General features: G+C 39.1%; 1 long non-coding RNA gene across 2 annotated transcripts; it reads right to left on the reverse strand.

Annotated features, from left to right (window-relative positions):
• Positions 1-268: 268 nt before the first annotated feature.
• On the reverse strand, positions 269-13,321 carry LOC306643372. 2 transcript variants are annotated; one of them, XR_013758912.1, is made up of 3 exons: positions 12,426-13,321; positions 5,385-5,512; positions 269-3,714 (listed from the first exon to the last, which is right to left on the reverse strand). It is a non-coding gene; the product is annotated as an uncharacterized lncRNA (long non-coding RNA). The 2 variants fall into 2 exon arrangements; XR_013758913.1 differs by having other exon boundaries at positions 5,385-6,385.
• Between the last annotated feature and the right edge of the window lie 11,528 nt (positions 13,322-24,849).

The raw sequence follows: 24,849 nt of genomic DNA on the forward strand, positions 1-24,849 counted from the left end.
GGCGCTATAAGCTTATCCACCACTTCCTCCCCTGCATCTCTCTTTCTGTTCACAAGAACTCTTTGATTGGATTCTAGATGGATTAAACAAAGAAACAAAATAACTCCCGGTTTACTGGCATTCCTACTGAAGACAACCAAAAAAAAATGATTATTTTTGAGATAAAAATCTTTATTTATGTATGACCTGCCTATTGTCTTTTTAAAATTAGAAATCTTAACACAAGTGGAATGAGAAGGGAACAAATATAGATTTTTTTCTCTATTATCCAAAATCAATTCTTCAGATGAACTAATTATATTCTCGATAAAGTTATCACTTAGGTCACCAAATTTTAACCTTTTACTCTCTGAACCTTGTTTTCACCGAGTTTTGAGGAAAAACTTTCAAAAATATCTTCCATTCTTTACTCCTTCCTTAAAATCATATATAAAATATTTAAAATATGTCAAATCGCTTTCAATTTACCAGGTATTATATCTATAGGCATGTCTAGTTTTAATGGACTTTTTATGGATGCCCCTTCTCGAAGTAGCAATTAAATGTTACATTTAAAATAAATAATAAATAAATAAATAAATAAATCTCAGTTGCATTCCTGCCTGCTCTTTGCTGTATAGGCAGAGCATTGAGATCATCAGACTCTCCCAGGCACATGCACGTGGGCATAGCTGAAGGGCTGGGGTTCAGATGGTGGCATAGTGTCAGGAAGGTGAAGTCCTCCCCAGATGAGCATCGTCTGTCTTGGGATGAGAGACATGTGGGTTGCTATGGGGCCACAGATGCTGGCATGGAAATAGGACAGACATGCTGTTATAGACAAGGAGCTCATTTCTAAAATCTTTCAGGATATTTCTTCCTAGGGATGGAGCCTGAACTAGCATGACCTGGTCCCTTGAAACAAGAGGGCGTTAGATAACTAATCTTATCCAGCACGATGTCTTAAGGTTCTTTAAAACAGAAAGGTTTAACGCCTGGTCGATACTCTGGGTTAACCTGTGGGTTGCCAAACTGTGGGAAGCAGGGCATCCAGGGAAGAACATAGAAAAGTTGTGGGTCCAGAGCAGGTTTTACAGCTTCCTGTGGAATGAGAAGGTTTGGGAAACGTATAGGGTTTCAATGAATCTCATGAAAACTTGGCTTTTATATATAAGGCAAAAGGCTATCTGCATTCAACTCCATGTTTGTTCAACAAACGGCGGTGTGTGCTGACACGCAGAACTTGAACTTTTTCTTGAAAGCTTTGGGAAGTCACTAAAGGATTTTAAGTAGATCTGGGGCAGATGTGGATCTTAAAAGATCATTGCATAGCAACACGAAGGAAGAGCTAGAGGGAAGGATATTTGAAGACAGACAGAATTATATGCAACAGCATATAATTCAGACGGAAGTGATAAAGGAATGGATTTAGGCTGCTGCAGGAACGATGGAGAGGGGGACAGGCAGAAAAGCCGTCATGGAATGGAGTCTGTGCAGCGTGGAAACTTTTCAGAACAGGACAGCAGTGGTGAGAAGGGTCCACATGGGAAGTATCTCTCCAGTTTCGAGACTGAGTGACAACGTGTGAAAACTCCAAATGACTTCCCTACGTCCACCCTTTCCTACTTCTGCAAACAGCATTTTCCTCCTCTGCATGGCTAGGTCCCACTACGTCTGTGGATCTGTATGTTCACAGTTGTGGAATTCAGTGCAGCCTTCTCTCTTTCAACAAAGTCTGTCTTGCAAATCTTTTATTCGGGACACAGAAATATTATTTTGGAAGATCAAAGGAGGTTGTTGATTTTAACAAGGGATACCTCTAGACAAAGGGGAATAAAATCAGACTCCAGAAAGTCAAAACAAAAACTCTATTTCTACGTTTTATCCCTAGTGGAATCAGTCTCCTGCACCAAGTTCTCACATCCTATAACCATCTTTCTCCATTAAGCTCAGGCCAATTTTCTAAGAAAGAACCCACCTTGTGCCTAAAATTGAGTGCTGTTTCACCCAGAGTTTACTCAGGGAAAAATCATACCCACAGAGATCTGAATTCTGTTTTATTCCAAGTTGCCATGAGCATCTAATAAGGAGTGCCTAGGACATGTCAGGTCAAGTAACAAGTCCTTCTGCCTGCATTGGTCATTTAACCCTCTTGAAAGCTCTCTGCATTAAGTACTATTATCATCCTCTTCAACAAATGGGAAACTGAGTCCTAGAAAGGTTGCTGAACTACCTCAGAGCATCCCATAGATTTCCCAGGAGGCACATGGGCCCTGTGAAGTTTAACAGTGATGGCAACATCCCAACAGGCAAAGGAAAGTTCTGATTTTCACTCACAGTGACTTGTCTCTGTGTGTGTATGTATGTGTGCGTGTTTCCTCTCGTCCAAAAAAAAAAAAAAAATCATGTGCACAAATCTTAGGGGACTGTCTACTCCAGAGCTAGTTAGCTATTATTCTCCATTGCTTTTTTTGTGGGGGGAGGGGACTAGATTTACCTAATTTGCCCCGTAGCTGGGATTATAGATGTGCACCACTCCATTGCTTTGTAAACAGAGAAACTCTTCATCCAATGTTATCTCCAGTAACCTTACCATATAAAACATGTTGAACTGGTGGCTGTAATTGAGATGAAAGGTGGATGTGCTGGCTAGGGCTCTGGAGCAAAGGTTAGTCCAAATTATCTTCTTCAAGGCAGTCCTGTGTGGATCTCAGAACATCTCCGACTTCGATTTGAAATGCATCTCTGGTTTGGGGGTTCTTTAGTAACCATTTTTTCCCCAGGTAGTCTGGCAAAGCTACAGAACATCGGGTCTGGAAGGAATCTTGAAGATCAGCTGGCTCAGCATTGATCTGAGTGGGAAGGAAGGGGACTGGGCAGCTCAGGAGTGGGCTTCGTGTCTTATCCCAGCTTACTTTGTACTGTACGTTTCTCTGGGAAATTTTTCTTTTTGTCGACCAACCAGTGATGTAGGGCAGATGAGGCTGGACACCGAGGAATTTTCAGGCAGTAGGTTTATTTTAGCTGCAGCAGTCCAGAGAGGCCAATGCCTCAAAATCTCTAGACCTTGCGTTTGGAAATTCTTTAAACTTTATACTCCGTGGTCTGGTTACATGTCAGTGGGTGAGTACATAACAGTTACAGTTATTTTTAGGCTGGACAGAGGTTTTACAAGTTTTTACCAAGAAAACAAAGATAGTATCTTTTGCATAACAACAAGCTGTCTTCGAGACAGATTCTGCAAACCTGGCATTTACAAGAAAGAAGAAGCCGCACACCACAGCGCCCTCTGCAGAAACCCTACTGACATTCTGTAAAATCTTGGTGGTAAGAAGTATAATTATGGGCATGGTCTTTGGAGAAGCTTAATTACGGCAAGGGTCTTTTGGGTGGGGGAACCTGGTGTGCTTCAACAGGACTCCATAAAAGCAGAGGTGACAGAGGGAGCTTTTTTTTGGAGCGAGGGATAAGTCTTGCTGTGACCCTTTGGGAAGTATATACCTTTGATGAGGCAGGACTGCCCCGTGGAAAAGCCTGAACCGCTCCTTCCTGCTTGGTGTCCTGCCTGTTTCACTCACTCACCTGAACCATCTGCCTCCAAAAGCAGTTAGTGCCACATCACCTGATTTACAGAGTGGGTGCTTCTCTAGAGGCTTTAAAGGGAAACGGAGGTGTCAACTCATTCAAAGCAGCAGGCTGTAAGCTTCACCAGAGCAAGGACTCTCTCCTGGGCGCCTGGGAAACAAACACAGGCACATGGAGCAGAATAAGTGCTCAACACGTTTACTTAATAGTGCCACTAGTGTATACCCTAACAAACAGACTCATATGCTGCTTTAAGAGTTGTAAGTGTAGATGTAACTTCTTAAATGCAGAAATTTTGGTGCAGAAGCCAACTGATTATTAGCAGGGTCATTTTTTCTTTCTTTTTTTTTTTTTTTTTTTTTTTTTTTTTTTTTTTGCGGTACTGCGGATTGAACCCAGGGCCTTGTGCTGAGGCAAGCACTCTACCAACTGAGCTATCTCCCCAACCCCAGCAGGGTCATTATTTTACAGTCCATAAAACAATAGGAAAGTGCATGGTTTTGGTAAACCACAGAATTCACCACCGTATCTAATTGATATTATTCACCTGCTCATAGATGAGAATCTATCAGGGATACATTTGGTATGTTTAAGAGAGCTTAACTATTTTATGTTTCAAAGAGGTCTGTTAATTTTTCACTGAAAACCTTTAATGTGAAAATATATCTTTAACATTGGTTAAAGATTCAAAGTACAAACCAAACCTTTGTGACAAACATCTACTCTTGGAAAATATTTTGTTTTACTATTTACTGTTCTAATTCTCATGGACATAACAGCTAGCATTTGCCATTACCCTCAAAAGCAACATTTTAAACAACCATTTTAAAGGACTACTGAGATATTTTATGCTATATATAAATTTGTAGTGGAAAATAAAGTATTCTTAAAAATTTTCAATGACAGTAGTGCATCAATGATTTATTATAACAATTAGCTTCACAGAGATTTACAGACCCTTTTATAAGATTGAATTATGCCTATGTATTTTTTAATTAGGCACTTGAGTTAGGCTCCTGTGTGTTTTGAAAGAACAACTGGTAATATATTTATTATTTTACTGATATATTTGTTATGGCATTTTATGCCCATTTTATGTTAAAATATATAATATTCCACTTTCAAAATTCTAAAGGTAGGAAATAACAGGTACATCTTTCCATATATTAATTTACAAGGTTGATTCATTTACTTGACCTGGATAATTAAGTCAATGTCTTAGGAAATATATATATGAATCAAAAGATGCAAGTAAATTAGACCCTTATAATAATGAGTTGCCCATTTTAACATCAAACTTTCTAGCAAAATCACATAACCTTTACTATGCTATCTTTTGGGGACAGTTGAAATTTAACTGTGTATGTTTTGTTTTCAAGTTCTTGTGAATAATTTTCTTAACAATTTAAAAAACACGCCCTGTGAAGGAAGGACCTGTCATTCCTCCTGTACAGCCACGTGGCCACACAGGTAGATTTCAACATTCTAATAATTTCTGGTCCTCCTGAGCTAGTCATACAATGTCTTGTCATCTTCACCTCGCCACAATGATCTTAATGACAGCTAAGCTTACGTTTTTGAGCATCAGCCGGGGGCAGATACCACGATTGTGTCTCTAACCCTCATAATGAGACTTTAGGGTCCCCCAACAAGGAAGAGTCAAAGCAAGATTCAGAACGAGGTTGTGGATTCTAAAGTTCAACACCTTCCTCTTGGTCATCATGCCTTTTTAATCCAAGTGGTGTTCAAGATTTAGCCTTATGCCACATCACAGACAGAAGGCACTTCCAATATGTTTTTTTAACAGTGTTCAAACTTACCTCTTTTACAAGATATTGACAATAACAGCATTTCCATTCAGGTTATTTCAAATGAAAGGACATTCATTATATTCAAGTTGTCATTCACTTGGAAGGTCCTAGGTTTTTCAAAAATGTAATTTCCACTCCTGGGAAAAGAGTACAACTCTTTTGCATAACTAGCACGGAATCATACGGATGCTCAGCAAACTCTGTGCTTCCTTAAAACATAAATTTTCAGGTTAGTTTTAATGGACACATAAAACCGTACAACTTTGCGGAGTGCCTCATGGTGTTTTGACACATGTACTCATCGTATAATGTTCAATTCAGGGAAAGTCTGTCTCCTCCAATGTTTACCATTTCCTTGCAGTGAAAACATTCAAAGTCCTTTTTTTAGATTTTTTTTAAGATAAGATCAGCCCCCAAACTCATTTCCCATTATCAGTTTATATATTATCTCTTACTAAACTGCCAGCTCCTCATTTGGACAAAGGGAAAAAAAAAATGCTCTGAATTATCAAATTTTTATGCGCTGTAATGACTCCTGAATACAATCTTGGTCTCAGTATCAGATTCTTTTAAAATTATATTAAAACTTAAATAAATGAATAATTGGGTTTAGATAACAGAGACTTCTGAGATCCCTGTAGTGGTTTGAAAATACAGCCTTAAATTATTTGACAGTTGTTAAAAAAAAAAAAATGGAGTCCAAATCCCCTTCCCTGGAATGTGGGCCAGATTTAGTGCCTTGTTTCTAATGAATAGAATGTGGTAGAAAAGCCACTTAGCCACTTAGGCTCAGTCAGGAGAGGCAGCCCAGCTAGGCCTGACTCTCTTCTGGTCTCCTGGATCTCTTCAGATCCATGCACCATGCTGAGAGGGCTGAATGGCCAAAGAAAATCCAACAATTAGCATCAACCACTAAGCTGGTGAGTGATTGAGCCTGTGGAGGATTCCTGTCCCTGGTCTTTGAGCCGTTACCAGATGATGTGGAGTTGTCCCTGCGGTGCCCTGCACAACTGTAATATCAGCAAAATAAATGTGGTCATTTTTTTAAGCCACTATATTTTGGGTGGTTGTTCTGTTGAAAATAAATCTTCGGAACAAGCACATCCAACCACTGGCCCTGAAGTTCAATTTTAAAACATCTTGAATAATTTAAATAAAATAACTGTAAATCCAAATGCAGATACCAAATGTATCACAGAGGAATCATGGGCAACTGTAGTCTTGCTACTTTTCATTTTCACAGCTCATCGGCAATACTGATGCCCCATCAGCTTCAATGGAAACTCAACCATGGAGTTGGTGTTTACCCCCTTTATTAGTATGGGGAAAAAGACAGATCTCAAAATATGGCTGACAGGGCTGGGGATATGGCTCAGTTGGTAGAGTGCTTGCCTTGCAAGCACAAGACCCTGGGTTCAATCCCCAGCACCACAAAAAAAAAAAAAAAAAAAAAAAAAAAAAAGAAAGAAAGAAAGAAATATGTCTGACAGACTTTCTAATAGGATTTTTCACATTATCTCATCCTTTCTCACAGGTGCCTCCGATCCAACAAAACCTAACCAGAATGTTTGGTTCCCCTCTGCCCTGATTCCTCCCCTATGCCTCTCCTCACCATCCAGTTATTTGACTTGGAGCTGCTCATGATTTCTTTCTCTTCTCCTTCCACACAATCTTGAAATCTTACAGACACTCTCTCAGGACAACCAGAATCTGTTCTTCTTAGTCCCTCAGCAATGTAAGTGCAGAGCTTGGTGTCTTGACCTTCAATCTTCTTCCTTTCTAAAGCCTTCCCCCAACATGGGTCCTTTTCTTCAATTACATACATGAGTACTTGGATATTTTCCACGTCCCTTTGATGTCCTTGGGAAATCCCCGCGTCCCTTGGCATGGCCTCGAGGGCCCTTCAAGATCTCCCCCTGTCTCCCGCCCAGCCCCCTTCCCAGTCTCTCTGCTCTTGTCAGAAAGGAGCAAGACAGCCCTTCAGAACTCTCCTGAATGTTTACTTTTCTTTATTTTTCATTTGTTCTTGTTAGTCATTCGTGACAGTAGGATGTATTTTGACATATCATACATACACAGAGTATAACTTTCCATCCAGATTTTTACTTCCATACTTAAAATTGGTTCTCTTTTACAGCAGACCTTTCCTCCTTTACTTTCACAGAAAAGGAGCAGTAAGCCCTTCCCTCCAGGCCGCAAGCCCCATCCCGGATCTACGACCAGACATGTAGTTCTAAACAACTTCTGTGCTTGACTCAAATGCTTCTAAGTGATTTTCAACTAAAGTGCCCATTGTTGCCACTGTGTCCTTATAAGGGCGTCGATGAAAAAAAAAAAAAAAAAAAAGGAAGAGGAAAGGAAGGGGAAATACTTCTTAGAATACATGAATAGACCATTGTTTGGTTATGGAAAGTGATATTTAAGTTTTCTAGGATGTTTCCATGAATACCCAGGTGGGTCTAAGTGCTCTTCAGCCATCCTTCCTTCCTTCTTTCCCTCTTTTTTCCTTCCTTCTCCTCTTTTTTTTTTAATTTTTTTTTTAGTTGTCTATGGGCCTTTAATTAATTATTTATATGCGGTGCTGAGAACTGAACCCAGTGCCTCACACATGCTAGGCCAGTGCTCTACCACTGAGACCCAACCCCAGCCCCTCTTCTTCTTCTTTTAATTCGGGTGGGATTAGTTGGTTTGCTTTCTCCATTGGCGTTGTGTATTGAAAAGCCTGATCTCCGAATCCTGTTGTCTTGCTAACGGTGTGAACTTGAACAGCAGTTTTAAGTCTAGAGCCCACATATTCCAGCTGCAAATTGAGGTTTAGAATGGAACTTCATATGACTGGTGTGACTTGACTGTGCGTATAGGTGGGCTCCATATAAATGTCCTGAGTGGACCACTGTCCCCTTTACCTCGTTGGTGTGTAGGAACATCGTGGTATGCTTCGTGAAGAATGAGGATTTTGCCTTGGACCATATCTAAACTAACAATTTCTTCATTAGAAACTGTATTTATAACTATATACTATTGTTATTCTATTTACTATGAAAAAACCCATTAGCTGTGGCATTTAATCAATGTTAAAGCTCACAGAATTTCTCTAATGCTAATCAAGCATTAATATAATTGACAAACTCCAAAGGAAGACAGATTCTTTTAGATTTCTAATAAAAGATGCTGCATTAGAATACATTATCTGTCTCCCTTCCCCAGACTACTAATTATTCTTTGAGATTATGAAAAAGTTCAAATGCATAGTACATACTAAAATACAATGACTCTGTTTACTGTACTCACAGGACCCCAAGGTCAGCAGTGGCCTCTAAGAGGACCCACATCTGCCTTCTGTGCCTCACCTCTCTCTGGTATGTTCTGCTTTAGCATGCATTGGGGGGGGGGGGGGGGGGGGCCTGTTTTTTTCATAATTATTTCCAGGCATGGTCCCTCTGCTTATATTTTCAAAAGTATTTATCCAGATTAATATCCTGTCTTTTAAGATCAGAGAAGATAGTGTGTTCATTCATGGGGGCAATGGATAAAAGGTTTTAATAAACTGCTCAGGAAATCAGGGAAGAATTCAATTAAATCAGGTATCCAGGTGTAGTTAATAAGGTGTTTTTGTTTTTGTTTTTGTTTTTGTTTTGCACTACTGGGGATCAAACTCAGGGCTTTGTGCTTGCGAGGCACTCCCCAGCCCTTTGTTTTTGTTTTTGTTTGGTATTTACTGCTTGTCTATTAGTAAACTCCTAATGAAACTTCCACGGCTAGGTCCCATCACAGTTCAGTCAAAGCGGTGTCCAGGGGAGGGTCCCAGACATCGGTATTTTCAGAGTTCTCACGTTATGCCAATGAGCAGTCAGGGCTGAGAACCCCCAAGCCAGGGTGTGCCTACAATCACACAGGCTGTTTTCAGAGCTACACAAAAAGCACCTAACGTAAATTCTGGAACACAATTCCTGTAATTGAAAGAACTTTTAAGCTGTGATAGGGAAAATAATTGGAGTCATTTTAATTAAGTAGGACGACTACTTGGCTAAAATAAGTACACAAAACAGGCTCTATGATAGTGTCTACTTTGAAAAAATGCACAGTATCTTTAAGGCTGGGATAGTTGGGATTTCGATGGGAGTTGGGGCTAACCTAGCCAATATTTTGAGTAAAATATTAGAGAATGGAGGCACCGATTTTTGTCTTGTACCTTCCTTGCTTCCCTCAAGGGCTCTAGGAGACAGCAAGCCACAGTTCATGATAGCCTAACATCACTCTTGCTAGACATCAGGGTGCCACAAGGACTCAGACAGGCCCAGAAGTAGCTCAGCAAGGTGAACTCTACTTCTGCAGAAGGGTGTGTTCCAGAAAGCATCAGGCCAGCAAGCAACACAGACTGGGTACAACCAGCATTTTACCCCGAGGCAAGGTCCCTCTCCTGGTTCTTCACTGGCTGAGTACTATGGGGTGTCTAGTCTTCACGAATGTCGCATAGGTTTTGCTGTTTCCTGTTGGGTTACTTAAATAAATATACCTTTAGTTGTCCTCACCTCCCTTTGTTCGACTGTGGCAGGAAAGCCTTCCTGGGGTGCATGCATTCTGACACACACACAGCCTTTACTTCTTTGCCTAAGTGATTCTTTCTTAACAGAGAGATTCCTATCTCTGTTGATCAGGCCGATCCATTCCCCCACCTCGTCTGTCAAGGGCTGCTCAGGTTCCTGGACTCTGGATCTGCACATCCATAGGCTACGGTGCTCTTATAACTTTCCCTTCTGCTCTGTTTCCTCTCTGACTGCCTTTCTTACATCCCAATTTTACATTTAAGGCTAAACACTGTCTTCTGATAATGGACCAGTAGACTTTGCTGTTTCTCACACTCTAACGCACACGTGCCTTCCACTCTTCTGCAGCAAAGAGAGCAGTCTCAGTTTCATCACAGGTGATAGGGGTTCCAATCAGAGATGGTGCAGGCATGGGCTCAGCTATGCCACGGTAGGACCGGGAAAGGGAGATGCCGTGTGGTGGTCACAGGTGAAGGAAGGGGAGCCCCAGAGTCCTCACCGGGGAGGCAAGATGTGACACCCCACACTGTGCGACTGAAGCACAGGGAGGCTTATTATTACTTTGAATTTCATTTTCTCAAAAGAAACTTGAGACTCAAGTAGATTGGTAAGCTGGTTAATTTTATTTTACCATGTTAAGTCTACTTAAAAATTGGATAAAAATCATACTGAATGTATTTTATTAAAAACAAAAATACCCATCCTTACTTCTATTTATCCATATGATCCTTAAATTCTAATCATTTTATCTATTGGACTCATTCATTAAAAATAAAATATTTAAACCTTATTTAAATATAATAAAATATCTTTGGTATTATTTCTTTTAATTGTATAAAATGAATGCTTTTGTGTATATATATATATATACATGTACATATATATATGCTATATATGTGTGTGGGGTTTTTTTCTTGTACAAGTAGAAAGAAAGACATTCTCCATTTCTAAAATGAAGAGCAGAAATAAAGTTTGCTTATTTGCTTATTATTATTTATTAAGGTAGGTGTTATAAAACAATAGAATTACTTTTTGTTTGTGTGATATAAAGAATTACTATTTCTGCATATGTGTGTGTTTTTATGTAATTTCATTCTCTAAAAAAAATTTTGGTATTTCTAGCTTTGTTTTGATTTTAATTATTAGTGATCTGTAATCATTTATGCATATTGAAGGGAAGCTGTAATTTCTAAAACAATAATATGAGAACCAATGTTTGTTTGCAGATTCAGAACAGGAAACTGCTTTCATCAGACTCAAATTTTTAGTTAAATCTATTCTGGAATTACAAAGGAAGGAAACTGAAAGGAAGACATTTGTTTTTGTAGGAGACTTGGCATATTTCTGATAACAGGAATGACCTCAACTTCTAGAGCAATGCCCTGTGCTAAGAACAGCATCTGTCACCTAGGTGCTGTTCCATGCATGCTAGTTGCATGAATCCATAAATCATGCTATTTATCTCCCTTAGCAGAGAGAGTAGGAAACATTTGCAAATCCAATCATACAAAACTCAAAAACCATGCCAATCATTTGGGAAAGCAGGTGTTTGGATGGTGTGTCATGGCACAACTGGAGGTCAGAGCCCTGGGTTCTAGTCATGGCCTCTCTTGACCAATGTCTCAGCTCTGGGCAAATCCCTTCAACCCTAAACCTCTGCTTCATCATAAGTAATATGGACAACCCACCTGCATTAGAACCCACTTAACCCACACCACGCTCTCCCTTATGATCTTTAAAGAAATGTAAAGTGAGATTGTTATATATTATTTCCATTATAGTTTCTGTTTCAACTATATGAACCCCTCGTGGTCTAATAGTAATGGGACATAAATCCAGAAAACAAGTTGCATCTTTGATTACAATCATTCCCCTGTGTGTTCAATGCAATGGAAGCAGAATGCTGTTTCATGCCTGACTAAATATCAAAGAAAGCAATTTTCATAAATCCATAGATCCACACAATGGAAAAAGTTCTTTAATGTTTTATGAATCATACTTTTTTGTTATTATTATAATTCACACAGTACACCAGTTCACATCATTGACCTTTTTATTGGCTTACAATTCTATAAAATTTAAAATATGTATGTGACCAGCTAGGTTTCCGTGGGCATATCCCAGACACAAAGAAATTGTGGGAAATTCAGTTCTCTTATTGTCTTTACCTCAAAGAGATTACCAGACAGAATTCCCTTTACTTTGTTGAAAGGGTTTCTCTTCTTCATTTCTTAAAATTCCCACTTTTAGCTTAAAAAATATCTGTGCTTTGATTTCACTACACGAAATCTGGCTTAAAAGGCATTGAGTCCTTTTATGAAGTGTTGGCGTTGTGACCCTTCATTCTCATGACTTATAAGAGTAAAGGACATTTTCATGTGTCAACTCTGGAAATATTAAAATCCAAAACCTAAAGCAGTGTTTTAGTGAGCTTTTTTTCACTGCTGTGACCAAAACACCTAATAAGAACAACTAGAGAAGGAAAAGTTTATTTGGGGCTCACCATTTCAGAGGTCTCAGTCCAAAGACAGCTGGCTTCATTGCTCAGGGCCTGAGATGAGGCAGAACATCATGGCAGAAGGGTGTAGCAGAGGAAAACAACTCAGGATATCACAACATGGAAGCAGAGAGAGAGCCCTGCTCACCAGGACAAAATACATACCCCAGAGTCACACTACTAGGGACCCACCTCCTCCAGGTACACCCTACCTGCTGGCAGTTACCACCCAGTTAATTCTACAAGGGGATTACAGTGTTGATTAGGTTAAGGGTCTCATAACCCAATCATTTCCTTCCTGTATTGTCTCACACATGAGCTTTTGGGGGACACCGCATATCTAACCATAATGAAAGCTGTGGAATGTACTGAATTTTCACTAATTCGGAGCTCAAATAAGAATCTTGGGGTGTTGATCTTTTCCAGTTCCTCTTCAATGTCACAACACCATAATGAAAAATGTTAACATCAACTAAGTATTAACAACAAATACATATTTTGACAACGCAATGCCTTCAAACTATCTTAAACTATGGTTCTTACAATACTCGAGTTTCAAGTTAAATGTTAAATGTTAAAAATTGTGTGTGCATATCTATTTATTTCACAGGAAAATACCCTCCAAACTGATTTTGATACTAGGACCAGATTGTAAACGATAATTTTATTATCTTCAGTTTGCCATTCATTTGGCAAATATGGTAGACAAAAATTTAACCAAATTGTTTTCTAAAGGCAGAGATGTATCCAGGCACGGTGGCACCTGCCTGCAACCCCAGTGACTCAGGAGGATGACAAGTTCAAAGCCAGCCTCAGCAACTTAGTGAGGCCCTAAGCAGCTTAGTGAAACCCTGTCTCAAAATAAAATGTAAAAAGGGCTGGGGATATGGCTCAAAGGTTAAGCACCCTGAGCCATACACACAAAAAAAAGACTGAGATGTTACATGTGTCTTGTATATCTTATGTTAAATTGATTATAATACATTTGTGTAAAGGATTTGTTGGCATGAATTCATTCTTAAATTTGTATTTGTAATTTCAAATTTGTATTTGTAATTACAAATCTGTAATTATTTGTATTTGTAATTACAAATTTGGATTTGTAAGCGGGCATCTAAATTCAAACTAAAATTTTACTTTTATGTAGACAATGCACATTTCCTCACCAACAGGGTCCATGAACCTCAGACTTTGAATAATAGTCTCAGATATTGGAAACTTTGACAAACAAAAGAACCAAGATGGTTTATTATGTTCCTCAGGGTTATTCAAAAATGTCTTTCTTTTAAAAATGTCCAAGTTTATCATGAAGATTGTCGATATATAGCTGATATTTTTATGAATTTCTGGTATGCTTTTGGTTTATCCATTGTTTCTGCTTGTCCACAGAAGATGCACAGATTTTCATCATGATCATAACAAATTATTGAAACTGTCTGTTAGGTGAAGCATTTCCCTTCCCCCATGAAGTAGAATAAGGTTGAATCAAAATCCAATTCCATGTGTGAAGGAAGTTCAACATCCTCCTCAAAAGGCGTGAATTCCCCCAGTGCATGAAGGTTTCACGTTCTTTGAGATGGTTGATTTTATGTATGAACTTGACTGGGCTATGGGTACCCATTTATTTGTTAAGCACTATTGGCATGTGTTGAATATTCTCTCTGATATGTGTATGCTAACACACAACAAGGGAGGGAAGAAGAATAGAAGTTCAGTGGATTAGACAAATGAGAATGAAGGGAAGTGGGAGATAGGAATAGGAAAGACAATGGAATGAATCTGACTTAACTTTCCTATGTTCATGTATGAATACATGACCAGTGAAACTCCATATTATGTACAACCACTAGACTGGGATCCTAATTAGAATAAGATATAATCCATGCATGTATAATAGATCAAAATACACTCTATTATCATCTATATCTAAAAAGAACAAAAAAAAAGATAGCATAAAGTTTACAACAGGAGGGCTTAAGGTTTCTGTCATTAATCATGAATATCATCTAAATGTTCCCTAAATCTTATGGATGCTTGGTTACCTATTTAAGAATATTGATAATTTGATTCTTTAGTTATGGACTATATAATGTAATCAATATGATGCAAAATGTATTCAAGGTAAATAACCAACAGCTGTACACTATTTTCCTTTAAAATATTATTCTGGCAGTGAATTATAATATATAATTATATTATATAACATATATGTGTGTATATATATGTATACATATGTATGCATTTTTTTTTTTTAAGACTAAGAAAGAATTTTGTCTCTGCCTGAGTCTTTGATCTGAGACACAAGTCCTCCCCTGCCCCTGTGGACTCAGACTGGGACTGGAACTTTTATCACCAGCTACCCTGCTTCTCAGACCCTCAAACTTGGGCTAGAACTACATTATTGGTTCTCCGGGGTCTCCATCTTACCAGCCTCCCATCTTGGAATTCAGTCTCCATAATCCATGTGTGTCAATTTCTTAAAATAAATCTGCCTATTTATCTATCTGTCTTCCATCTATCTCTCTGTATCTAACCTGTTCGTTTATTTCTTTGGAGGTGCATGACTAATACAGATTAGTACTGCAGATTTGGTAATATGAGTGGTTCTAAAGGAACAAAATTTTAAAATTTTTCTGAATTCATTCTGAGGTTTCTGGAATGACTCTCTAATTTCATTAGAATTTAGTATTATATTGGTTTTATTTCTGGTAGTAAAGAGCACTAATAGTCCACAGTATGTTCTAGAACAAAATATGCAAAATGTTACCGTTGGATAATCCTAATCAACTTAAGCTAGGAAGGAATGATACTTTCAAATATTTTTGGCAAACTATTGAATATAATGAGATTGGCTGGTTCTTCTTAATGCCACTGGACAAGTTAGAGAAAGAAGAAAGTGAGCTCAGGGAAACATATTCTCAGTTCAAATGCTGCATAAATGATCTGGAAGCTTCTGTGTGCACTGAAGGAGACCCTTATCTCCAGTAGCTGCAAGTCTGAGATTACTGAAAATAAAACCCAGAATCTCATCCTGTGGCTGACTGAATTTCAATGTAAGATGATCCCTTAGTCTTGTAATGTATTTACTGGTACAGTGAGTGGTATGGGGTGCAATTTAAGAACAGACCGATCACCACTGAGAAGTCCAGATTTGAGAGTCTTCATTAAACCAGTCAGCTGTCTCACACAATGCCCCAAAAACGACTATTGGGAGAACAGCCTCGACCACAGGGTTGCAGGAGTTCTTATACCAAAAATCATATCAATCTTAAGTGTCTGTTTCTGTGATTCAAAATCACAAACTAACATCGTGAAATCATCAGCAGAGGGGGAAGTAGGTCAAAATGACCCTACCTAGGTACCAACTAAAGAATGGTTATTAATATCCACACAGTCATTGTTGACCATTCACATGGTGCATTGTTTAGGAGAAACAGGAATCAAAAGGGAACAATTTTTCATCATATGAGAATTGTCATTTTGTATTGCTAAACATGTCACACTAAATAACCGATGATGAGTAGAGAGGCGGGGTGTTCCCATGGGAGAAGCTAAGCGATTGTTGATGGGTACGGAGGTGGGGCATTCCAATGGGAGAAGCTCATTTCCTACATAACATGGAGTCTCAGAGCAAAATGGAGTCTGTTTAGTCATTGCCCATAGAGCTGGCCAAATCTGTCAGCCCGTCACAGTGAGGACATTGATTGGGAAGGAAGGACTACTGAATGTTGTAATGAAGACATGATGTATAGAGAGGCCCTGGTGAAGTTGGAGACACTGAGCTCCTAAATTCCTTTTTAAAATATCTTTATTTATTCATTTATTTATTAATGTGGTGCTGAGGATCGAACCCAGTGCCTCATATGTGTGAGGCAAGAGTTTTACCACTGAACTGCAGCTCCAGCCCAAAACCTAAATTCTGATTAGTTTTCTTTTCTTGTAGAAGAGTACTCACTGCTCCAAATGGGAGCAACCACTCTGCCTCCATATGGGAGTATTGCCTGGGAAGATTCAGGAAGTTATCATCAAGATAATGCTGAACCTACTGAGGATCTACCCTCTCCAGCCATCCATTGCTTCGAGAATTATAACTACCTTCAAGCCCCAGGAGGCCCCTACAGGCAAAGTAAAAAGTATGACCCAGGAGGACGTGTACTATACTCCACAGGAATTACTTGAATTTTCTGAATTATACAGACAGATATCTTCAGGACATGTTTGGGGATGGATATTAAGGTTATGGGATAATGGTAGAAGAAACATAAATTTGGACTAGGCTGAATTTATTGAGAGAGGTTCACTGAACAGGGATTCTACAGTTCATGATGTAGCTTGGGAGTCAGAAAGAGATTCCTAACTGCTTATTTATTTGGTTGACTGAAACATGACTGAAGAGGTGGCCCACAATGAATGAGCTGGAAAGGTCAGATCTGGTTTCTTTTACTATAGAAGAAAGAATTCAAAGTCCTATGGAGATTGGAGTGTTAGATCTAATCTCCCAAACAGGAAGGGTACAGAAAACATGCCTTTTACTACTACTTTGGGAAATATATTTGTGGGGAGTTCTGTAGATTCTTCTTCTCTGCCAGGCCTTACTGTGGAGAATGCAGGCACCATATTGGAAAACCTAAGCAATGAGAATGACTGGATCCCAGGATGTCAGTAGCCAATGGCAGCACCAAAGCAGAGTGGGCATGGCTTCTGTAGTGGAGGCACAATCAACACAGCAATCGGAACACTCTGACTCTTGGAGACCTATGGAGTTGGCTACTTGATTTTGATGTTCCTAGAAGTGAAACAGGACGCTTACTAAACTCTTGCTTCCTCTAAAGCAAATTCAAGTGAATAAAAGTTTAAACTGAATCATTCACAGTCTCTCAATCAATTTTCATGTTTGAGCCAGTTTATAGACCCAGAACCCCTTGAATAAAGGGAAGACTAGGTCTCCTTGAGGTAGGACCACAGAATACTGGGGAAAAAAATGTGCTGTTAAACTTTCTCACACTTTCTCCAAAAGTAGGTACCTTTAATGAAGGTAATTATGAACTAGGGAAAAAGATCTAACCAGACCTTTTAGGGACTACTAAAGACTGGCTCTGAACTGGCACTAACTCTAGGAGAACTAAAACACATCAGTCAGAGTAAAGGCTTATGGCGGTCCAATGATCCATGGGGTTTTAGCTCAGGTCTAGTTCATGGTGGCCCCAGTGATTCCCCAAATCCACCCTATCATTTCCCAGATCCAGAATGTGTAAATGGGACCAATATACGAGGAGCTGGCAGAATCCCCAAGTCAGTTCCCTGACCTGTGCAGGGTTTCTATGGTGATATAGCCTAGGCTGAAACCACTAGAAGTGCTTCTAACTGGGAAAAGAGTAAACCAAAATTCATTCTGCTTTCCCGTAAGAATTTCTGAGATTTAGTGCATCATCAAGGATTGGAAAGAAGCAGGGATTCTCATCATACCCTATTTGGCTGGTGCAGAAAACAGATGGATCTTGGAGAAAGACAGTTGATTGTCATAAGCTATATGGTGCCTCTAACTGAAGCTGCTATACCAGATATGGTTTCACTAAGCAAATTAATATGTCCTCTGTTTACTTCTACCTAAGTCTAGCAATCCACCTTCACAGTTCTACCTCACAGAAAACCAACCCTCAAGTTCTATGTTATAATTTATTTTGCAGGGATCTTGATCAACTGTCCCTTCCATAAGATACCACTGGGCTATTATAGTGATGCATTGTGCTGACTGTACCCAGTGAATAAGAAGTAGAAACTAGCCTAGATTTACTGGTAAGACATAAACATGTCAGAAGGTGGGAAATAAATTCCCCCAAAATTCAGGGACCTTCTACCTCAGTGTAATTTCTAGGGGTTCAGCCATGTCAGACATGTCTAAAATAACCCTTATGAGGTGATGCTGCTTCCATCTCTCCTACAGCTAAAAAAGTGACTCAATACCCTGTGGACTTCTTTGAATTTTGGAAGTATCATATACTGTTTTTTGGTGTTTTATTCTGGTCCATTTTCTGAGTGACCTGGAAAGCTTCTGATTTCAAGTGGGACCCAGAAAAAAGAAGGCTTTGCAACAGGTCCAGACTGCTGTGCAAGTTTCTCTGTTCTTTGGGCCAGTGGAACCGGCCCTATCAGGCCCTGAAAGTAGATGTTATGTGAGGAAGTGGTCCAGTATCCACGGTCCCCAACTCCAGCTACACCACCTTCTCTCTAATAGCCTGCACCCATGTCCCCATAAGGAGTTCTCTAGTGTCAGTTGACAGAGAAATAGAAGACCCAAACTTGCTTTACAGAGGTTCTGCCCAACATGCAGGTACCACCTCAAAGTGGACATCTGCTGCAGGACAGCCCCTTCCTGACACCCCTCTCCGTGGGCAGAACTTTGATATATCGTGTGTTTGCTTTGCTCAGAAGCATAAAAGGCCCATCCTGGGAATATATACTGACTCGTGGACTATGGCCGATGGCTTGGCTTGATGATCAAGGACTCAGAAGAGCGGTGATAAGGAGATCTGGGAAAGCGATATGTGGGCTCACTACTCTGAATGAGCAGATCTCTGTGGGCCAAATGAACACTCAACAAAGGGCAGAGGAGAATTTTAGCATTCAACTGGAATAAGATGACCTATTCTATGAAGACTGGTTGCCGCATCTATTTCCTGTCACTCCAACACGACACGGTCTGTTGGAATAGACACTTGACATGGTTCTGTTGAAAGATCATCCTCCCTCTTGGGGGCCATAGGTGTGGCATGTCTCCATGTGCAGTTGCTTTTTAATATTAATAGTCAATATATCATTAGAAACATTGGAAAAACATTGGGAAGGTTTTACTGTATTGGGACACAAAATAGTACACAATAAAAATTTAGTAGTAATACATAGATAAAATATAAAAATAAACAATTGTAGCTAGGTTTGAGTTAAAAGGAGCCTGTGATTGCTTTAGTATAATAATTTCTAAATATAAATGGATAAAAAGGCATTCCTCTGAGCTTGGATGTGGTGTTTAGCCTTTGTTGCTTTCCTAGTTTTAATAGTTGATTCTAGAGATATTTTACATAATAAAAATATTTAGGTTAGTCATAAATATAATTTGTTTTTCCTGTTTAGTCTAATTCTTTGAGAATCAAAATAAGATTGTATTCTGCCATTAAATGAAATAGAATAGACTCAATAATAACTATAAGTTGATTTCTTCACCCTTTGTTAATAATAGTAACACCTTTTCACTGTTAAACACTGGAGTTCATGGTGGGGGTGGTTTCTCAGAAAATCTAGTGACATGATTGTTCTGAAGGTTGAAGGTTGGCAGATCATGGTGCCCACAGTCTGGCTGGGAAATAAGGTTGTTTGGGTCTGGGCTGCCATACAGAGGAATGTGTACTTTGATAAGCAGCATACATTGTACTTTTGAAAGTTTTTCTTATTTTAAACTAACCATAAAATGATATAATCATTACTAAAGAAAAAATGTATAAAAAGGCTGGCAGAAAAATAGAGTTTCAGCCTCAGAACACTTGGTATCTCTTTGTGCTGTTTCTCCACCGCAACGATGCCTCTCATCCACCTAGGACTCCTGACCGCTGCTAGGGCTGGACCCCAGCAACTGGTCAGTCTCTTTGCTTAGACACTTCTGTCATCAGCCAATGGGCTCATGAAAATATGGTCATGTGGCAGGGGTGAGGTTGTGCATGAGGTCATGTGGCAGGGTTGTGCACGGACTTCCATTCACCAAAGACAGGCTGGCTATAGTCCTGATGCCCAATCTGCAGCACAGATCAGTCTGAGTTCTGATCTGCATCATTCCCTGGGGTGATCAGTCAGTTACCTGGTGACAATGGTAACACTGAACTGCTACCACCACGGGAGGGGCAGCATTTTGCTCTTACTGGAATAGACTCTTATTCTGGGTGTGGACTGGCCTTCTCTGCATGAAATGCTTCTGCTCAAGCTGCCACCTGTGGGCTTACAGAATGCCATGTCCACAGTCGTATTCACACAGCAGCGCTTCTGAGCAAGGAACGCGCTTCGCAGCAAGAGAAGCATGGCGATAGATCCATGTGATAGAATTCACTGATTTTACTATGCTCCCACCCCCATGCCGAGGAAGCTGGTTTGAAAGAACGGTGGAAGGGCCTTTTGTAGGCTCAGTTACAGTGCCAGTTAGGTGGCGGTCCCTTGCAGAACTGGGCCACAACTCTCCAGAACTCTGTGTACTCTGATTCCATGTCCAATGCACAATGCTGCTGCTCCCACAGCCAAGATTCCTGGGCCAGAGATCGGTGGTGGAAGTGAGAGTGGCACCACCCACTATTACCCCTGGTGAACCAGTACAAAACCTGTGTTTGCCAATCCCACAGTTTTATGATCTGCTGGCCTAAAAGTCCGGTTTCCAGGAGAAGATTGCTTTCTCTCAGAGGCACAGTAATTCCACAGGACTGAAAACGAAGACTGCTGCCAATCACTTTGGATTACTCGTGCCTCTCAATTCATAGGCAAGAAAGTACGTTACTGTGCTGGTTGTGGTGATCGATCTTAATTATCCAGGGGACCCTGGACTGGTGCTGCACAGTGGAGACAGGGTGAGAATGTCTGGAACACACATACCTTAGGATGTCTCTTAGTCACACAGGGATAGGTCAATGGATAATGGTGACCATCGGACCCGGGCAGGATATGAATGGTGCAACCCCTTCAGGCATGACGTTTCAGATTAGCCCCATAAGTGAACAACCACAGCCAGCTAAGATGGTTAGTGGACAAGGGTAGTAATTAATGTCAGCTATGTGGCCAGTTACAGAAATGAAGGTTGCAATTGTCCTGAGTACATCCTCCTTTTTTGTTGTGAATACAAGGGCACATGTTGAATGGATATGTTTTCCCCTCTTTTTATTTTATTCTTTGCTTATTTATTGAGGTACTGGGGATTGAACCTAGGGCCACTCTACCACAGAACTATATCCCCAGCACTGTTTCGTTTTGTTTTGTTCTGAGATAGGGTCTTCCTTAATTGCTGAGGTTGGCCTCTAATTTGCAATCCTCCTGCCTCAACCTCCCTAATTTATTATTAGTCTAATGAAAATACCTTATGTGTAATTTGCTGCTTTTCTCTTGCAAAGATTAGAGGTGTGCACTATTGGGCCTGGTTCTTTTCAATTTTTTAAATTAATATGTACTAATTGTACATATTTCCATACATGTGTATAGCATGCACTGATCAAATCCAACCACTCTGCACATACACATGCCCTTCCCATCTCTAATAATCACTATTACACTTTCGGATCAACTATTTTTTGGCTTCCACCTTTAAGACAGAACATGTGGTTCTTGTCTGTATCTGACTTATTTCACTCAACAGCCTCCAGTTCCATCCATTTTGCTCCAAATGACAGAATTTTGTTCTTCTTTATACTGAATGATACGCCACGTGTGTATCTACCATGTTTTCTTTGTCTCCTCATCTGTTGATGGGTACCTAGGGTAATTCTCTACCTTAGCCATTGGTAATTGTGCCACAGTAAACACGGGTATGCTAATTTCGTTTTCTTTGAATATGTACCCAGAAGTGGGATAGCTAGATCAAATGGTAGTTTTATTTTTAGGTTTTTGAAGAACCTCCAGACAGTTCTCCATAATGGCTCTACTAATTTACATCCCCATGAATATATAACTAAGAGTTCATTTTCCTCCACATCCTTGTCAGCATTGTTTTTACAATAGCCATTCTAACCGGGGTGAGATTATACCTCACTGTAGTTTTGATTTGTATTGAGCATTCTCACATATTTTTTCACAGATTTGTTGGCCATTTGTATTTCTTCTTTTGAGAAGTGTCTATTCAAAACATTTCTTGCTTTTTAACTGAACTGATTGTCTTTGGGGTGTTTTAGTTCCTTTAATATTCTAGATATTAGCTCTCTGACAGATGAATAATTGGCAAATATTTCTCCATCTATAGATTGTTCCCTCACTATCTTTTTTTCTTTTCTATGCAGAAGCTTTCTTCATTTTTTTTTTGTTTGTTTGTTTGTTTGATGTGATACCATTTATCAGTTTTTGCTTTTGTTTTCTGTGTTTGGGGACTTCTATCCAGAAAATCATTGCCTGCTCCAATGTCTTGAAGTATTTCCCCAATATATCCTTCTAGTAAGTGGTTGCAGAGTTTAGGGTCTTACATTTAGGGATCTGATCCACTCTGGGTTGGTTTTTGTACAGGGATTGAAAGATAGGGGTCAAATTGCAATCTCCTGAATGTGAATATCCAATTTTCCCAGCACAACTGATTGAAAAGACTGTCTTCTTTCCAATGTATTTTTGGGCGCCTTCATCAAGAGTCAATTGGCTGCACATGTGGGAGTTTGTTGGGATCTCTATTATGTTGCATTGGTCTGTGTATCTGTTTTTGTGCCAGCATCATGCTATTTTGGTTAGTAAGGCTCTGATATATCTCAAAGTCAGGCACTGGGATGCCTCCAGCTTTGTTCATTTCTGCTCAAGATTGCTTTGACTACTGGGGTCAATTGTGCTGCCATAGGAATTTTAGAATTTTTTTCTATTTCCATTAATATTATTATTGCTATTTTGATATGACTTGCATTCAATCTGTAGATCACTTCGAATAGTAGGACACTTTAACAATATTAATTATTCCAATCCATGAATACAGGAGGAGGTCTTTCATTTTTTTGTGTCTTCAGTTTCTTTCATGAATGTTTCATCATAGAGATATTTTAGTTCTTAATTTATTCTTAGGGCTTTTGTGGGGGAGGTAGCTATTTGTGACTGGAATTGTTTTCATAATATCTTTCTCAGAGAATTCATGAGCAATGTATAGAAAAGTTGCCGATTTTTTATGTTGATTATGTGTCCTGCTACTTTACTGAATTCATTTGTCAGTTCTAACAGTCTTTTTAGTGGGTTCTTCAGGTTTTTCTGTATATAGAATCATAGAATTTACAAATAAGGATAATTTGACTTCCTCCCCACTGGTATGCCTTTTATTTCTTTCTCTTTCCTAATTGCTGTGGTTAAAATTCCCAGTTCTATATTGAATAAGAGTATGAGAGTAAACACCCTATCTTGTTCCTGATCTTACAGCAAATGTTTTCAGTTCTTCCCTATTCAGTAAGGGTTTGTCATATGTAGCCTTTACAATGTTGAGGTGTGTTCCTTCCATACTTAATTTGTTCAGACATTTGATCATGAAGTATGTAGAATTTTACCAAAAGCTTTTTCTGTATTGAGATGATCATGTGATTTTTATTCTTCATTCTGTTAGATGTGCTACATTTATTGATTTGTGTATGTTGAAAAACAATTCTTGTACCACTAGAAAGAAACCACCTTGATAAAGGAGAATCTTTTTTTATTCTCTATTCATTTTTTCTCTTATCTTTGTTATTTCTTTTCTTCTAATTTTGGATTTGGTTGAGTCTTGCTTTTGAAAAGCAAAATAAGTCCTTGAGATGCATTACTACATTGTTTATTTGAAATTTTTCCATTTTTTAATATAGGCACCCACTACTATAAACTTTCCTCTTAGGACTGCTTTTGCTGCATCCCACAAGTGTTGGTGTGTTGGGTTTACATTTTAATTGGGTTCAATAATTTTGAAATTACACTTCTGGACTTCCTTAGTGACCCATGGTTCATACAAATGTGTTGTTCAGTCTTCATGCATTTGTATAATTTCTAAAATTTCTTTTGTTGTTAGTTTCATTCATTTGCAATCAGAAGACAAGGAGAGTAAGGATTTCAATTTTTAAAAATTTGTGAATGGTGAATCTTTTTTTATTCTCTATTCATTTTTTCTCTGATCTTTGCTATTTCTTTTCTTCTAATTTGGAGTTCAGTTTATTCTTACTTTTGAGAAGCAAAATAAGTCCTTGAGAATACATGCCTATTCCCAGCAGCTCAGGAGGCCAAGTTCAAAGATAGCCTCAGCAACTTGGACATACCCTGTCTCCATAAAAAATATTAAAAACGGCTGGGGGTGGGACTGGAGTTGTGGCTGGGGGGGGCACTTGCCTGGTATGTGGGAGGCCGTGGGTTCGATATTCAGCACCACATATAAATTTAAAAAAATAAGAGTGACAACAATAAAAAGTTTTTAATTATTTTTTTTACAATGGGCTGGGATGTAGCTCAATGGTTCAGAGCCCCTAGGTTTGATCCCTAGTACCAAAATAATAATAATTGTTAAGATTTGGGGTTTTGGGCCTAAGATATGGTCTATTTTAGAGAAATTTTCATATATTGATAAAAAGAATGTGACCAGGGGATGGAATGTTCTGGGAATGTCTGTTAAGTCCACTTAGTATATACTATAGATCAATGATGTGTCTTTGTTGATTTTTTGAATGGACAATCTGTATATTGATAAAAGTGGGGTGTTGAAACCTCCACT

Source organism: Sciurus vulgaris (genome assembly GCF_902686455.1).
Source record: "Sciurus vulgaris genome assembly, chromosome: 13".
NCBI lineage: Eukaryota > Metazoa > Chordata > Mammalia > Rodentia > Sciuridae > Sciurus > Sciurus vulgaris.